The sequence below is a fragment of the Diachasma alloeum genome, unplaced genomic scaffold (assembly GCF_001412515.2).
Source record: "Diachasma alloeum isolate Michigan unplaced genomic scaffold, Dall2.0 Dall_scaffold_00550, whole genome shotgun sequence".
NCBI lineage: Eukaryota > Metazoa > Arthropoda > Insecta > Hymenoptera > Braconidae > Diachasma > Diachasma alloeum.
In genome coordinates this window covers 456,115-460,018 of record NW_021680682.1, presented here as the reverse complement: position 1 = coordinate 460,018, position 3,904 = coordinate 456,115, and the positions used below count along the sequence as shown (strand labels likewise).

General features: G+C 42.7%; 1 long non-coding RNA gene across 1 annotated transcript; it reads right to left on the bottom strand.

Annotated features, from left to right (window-relative positions):
* Window positions 1–3,183: 3,183 nt before the first annotated feature.
* LOC107043165 lies at window positions 3,184–3,885 on the bottom strand. The gene is made up of 3 exons (XR_001461210.2): window positions 3,630–3,885; window positions 3,418–3,556; window positions 3,184–3,276 (listed from the first exon to the last, which is right to left on the bottom strand). It is a non-coding gene; the product is annotated as an uncharacterized LOC107043165 (long non-coding RNA).
* Between the last annotated feature and the right edge of the window lie 19 nt (window positions 3,886–3,904).

Sequence of the window (3,904 nt, the reverse complement as noted above, 5' to 3'; positions counted from 1 at the left end):
AGGGCGACGGCAGCATCAGATGAGGTAAGCAATGACCTACAGAACGAAAGAACAAAAGGTGGAGACTCCTGTTTCTATCTTCGCGTATGCTCGGGGTAGTGACCAACCACCGCAGGCAATTGAAGGACGTTCTTTGATACCGGCAAACTTCTCGACTTCAATGGAAGACCTTTTGCACCAAATCAATTGTTCCCCACTGGCCCAGGAGAAAACTGTTACAATCATTGCAATTGGACCAAGTTCTACGGGCAAAACGACAATGATTCAGGGGTACAGAGGAGAGGGTGGATTAGTAAAAGGATTAGTTGATCTTTGGTGCAGCAGACTAGATATTCCACAGGAACAAATGATGATGAGCGCAGTAGTATGGTCCCATTACCATAAGAGAAAAGTATGCGATGTTGTCGAAAACCAACAAGAGGAAATGGAAAATTGGGTGCCAATAAGTTCGGTAGTAGCAGACCAATGGCGAAAGTCGCTACAGTCAGTACCTTTCAGCAAAAGGTCAAATATCTATACTGCACTGAAGACAAGGGCCACTAGCTTAAATAAAACTTCTTCGCGTTTTTTCACGTGCTACATTGTACGAAATCACGAAAAAAATTTGTCTCTTTATATTCACGACTGGCCGGGGTGGGAGCCTCCGCAATCGGACAAAGAAAAAAAGGGTATCGACGTCATTCATCGATCGAGTCAGTTCATTCGAATGAGTCTTACTGAGTTGAACCAAAATTTTCAAATTGGGTCACTTCCAAAAAGTTTTTCATATTTATATATTGTATTAACAACACTATTTAGCAGTGGAGAATTAGGAATAATCCAATGTATGGGTAAAAACCTGGCGTCATTCACCAATGACATGTACCAGCTGTCAAATGGGATCGTGACGACATTCTTGAAATCGAAAGAAAAAGAGAAGGGATTGAATGGTCTGCTTGTTAAAAGAATGATACGCACCACAAAGAGCCCAGTTCACCCCAAAAATGCTGCAAGATCATCAGGTTCAATTCACCCAACGAAGCCCTCGAAAAAAATGGTAACGTTTGAAGCAACATCATTCTCACGGAACCTAACTCAGCGTTCATCAACATTGATGATACCGAATCTAAGAACGCATGCTGAACACGATGAGAATTTACGTTTCGGTGATCGAGTTGAAGAGGAAAAAGACAAAATGACCACCGGTGTTCCCCATGGAAACTCCAAAACGGGAGAGACAGATGATGATGTCCAGCTGTCGGCTCCTCCTACAGCAAATAAAGCTGCTGGACCCTCCTGCAGCAATCCTGATGCAGTTTCGTCGCTCGAGAGGCCAGCTGAAGAGGTAGCGCAAAATGTCCCGACAATTTCGGAGGACTTATTGCCGAGATCCACGATTCATAATACCAGTAATGAGTTTCCACTTCGCTATGTGGTTGATACAGATTCCAGTATGTGCTTATCACAACCCCCACTACGGCACATGGGAGAAACATCTCAGTATCCAGATAAGGGGTCAATGAGTTCTGATCAGCCATCAGCCAGACTATACACTTCATCGCCTAAATCGAACTTTAAGACGGTCAATATTAGCCATGATATATCACCAATTCCGCCCTTGACTAATATGAAGATGCCATGTATTTCATCGATGAGCTCCTTCTTCGAAGAACCTATGGACGAGCAAACACAACCATCTAAAAATGAGTGCCCTAACAAACGTGGTCGAAAGGAGCGCAAGAAGCACAAGTTTGACAGATCAAAGAGCAAAGCCGAGGATGTGAAGAAAAATAACAGGTCTCGTCGCAGGGTGTCCTCAGTGAGCTCATCAGATTCTGATACGAGTACAACCAAGGGAGAGCGTAAGGGCAAAGAACGACGTCGAAGCAGCTCGGCAAATTCTTCGGGTGTTCCCGATGCAAGCCCCAAAGACGACACTTATTCTGTCGAAAGCCCCGGCAAAACGGGAGACACAGATGATGACGTCCAGCTGTCGGCTCCTCCTACAGCAAATGAAGCTGCTGTACCCTCCTGCAGCAATCCCAATGCAGTTTCGTCGCTCGAGAGGCCAGAACGTGGTCCAAAGGAGCTCAAGAAGCACAAGGCTTACCAACTAAAGAGCAAAGCCGAGGATGTGAAGAATAAGGACAGGTCTCGTCGCAGGGTGTCCTCAGGGAGCTCATCAGATTCCGATAAGAGAAAAACCAAGGGAGAGCGTAAGAGCCAAAACCGACGTCGAAGCAGCTCGGCAAGTTCTTCGGGATCGTCTAGGACGAGACCTGTTGTGAAAGCCAAGGGAGAGAAAAAACAGAAACGTTTGCGTCGCGACAGTGACTCCTCAATTTCGCCAGGACGGGGTCGCAAGACGGAAAAATGCAGAGTATGTGGTAGGAAGGCGTCATCGAGCTCATCAGCCTCTGCGCACGCACCAATATCCAACAGGCGAGGATCATCTTCTAGCTCATCTTCTAGCTCCGATGATATACGGGAAACTCATTATATTGAACGTTGCGGCAAGATGGCTTGGAAAATTTACGCTCCTAACTTTAAGCGTAAAATTTATAAACGTAAATATTATGAATGTTTCCGAAAAAACCCGGATATACCCTATTCTTATCTATGTAAGTACCCAGTTGATGGTCACCCGTGCGGTCATTCATTTTCTTCACATGATTTGAACGCAGTAATTGCTCATATTTTGAAGCATAAAAGAGTTTCTTTTAAATGTTACTATTGTTCTCCTTCGAATAGAAAGTCCTTGCAAAGTTCCAATGCTTACCCTGGGCACATAAAAACGTTTCACCCCGCCTTGCTCGCTAAGCCCCGAAGGCGGTCTGATTTCGTAATGGCTAATAAAAAGTGATTTTTCATTTTTCTTTTTGTCTATTAAAAAAAAAAATCATGATTTGATGAAAAATGCATTGTGGTCGATTATGGACATCCACTGCCATACAAGAATGAATTGTGCGCTGTGCGCCTGTAATTTTTAATTATTTTATTTATTATTTTTTGCATTACATGTAACTAAATAACATTAACAAACTATGAAAAAGGAAAAATTATTCACAAAAAAAAAAAAGAGATAGGATTATAGATAAATAAATAAACAGTTTCTTTCAACCTTTAAATTTTCTCTATATTTTTCTTTCCTCTTACAAAAAAAAAAAGAAAACAGAGAAATCCGTTGAAAAAAATAAAAGAATAGAATAAAAGACGGAAAAACCCCTTTTTCATAGTGGCGCTCGAACACCAAGAGCCTTATCTCCTTCTCCGCGGGGTCAGCGAAAACGACGAGTTCTGAAAAAGAAAAAGAGAGTAGGAACAAAGATTCTTTTCCTCACATTTCAAAATAAATAATAATAAGTGGAAGGAAATAGCCAATAAATTAATTTCCCTTTATTATTGAAAAATAAAAAGAAAACAGAGAAATGAACTTACAGGGAGCATCACCGCGTACATACTCGAAGTACTCGTACCAAGTAAGGGCGTCAACGATCTCGTCACCAAGCGTAGAATCCCCGATCAGATATCTTAGATATTCAAGAGGGTCATCCCCATATTGAAACATACGGGGAGCCTACAAATAGAAAGAAACAAATATAAAAATAAAGAAAAGCGAATAATTCAAAAAAAAAAAATGAATGACTTACCACTGGACAAGGGGCCTCAAGAAAGAGTCTTGACAGGCAGAAATCGGCCGAGAGCCATATCTTAAGATTCTTTAAACGCTGGGCAGCCCGAGCCTGAGCAGTGCCGAGAATCTCACAGGCCCGATCCCAACAAGAGTCAAAGAGAAGCTCGTAGAGGGTACTTGTTCGTGGATCCGACTGCACCGGAACCTGGTAATGCCGCTCCAAGGCAACGGTAAGCCAAGTATCGGCCAGCTCTTGAATCTCAGCCCACGGATAAGGCTAGAAAAAAAAAA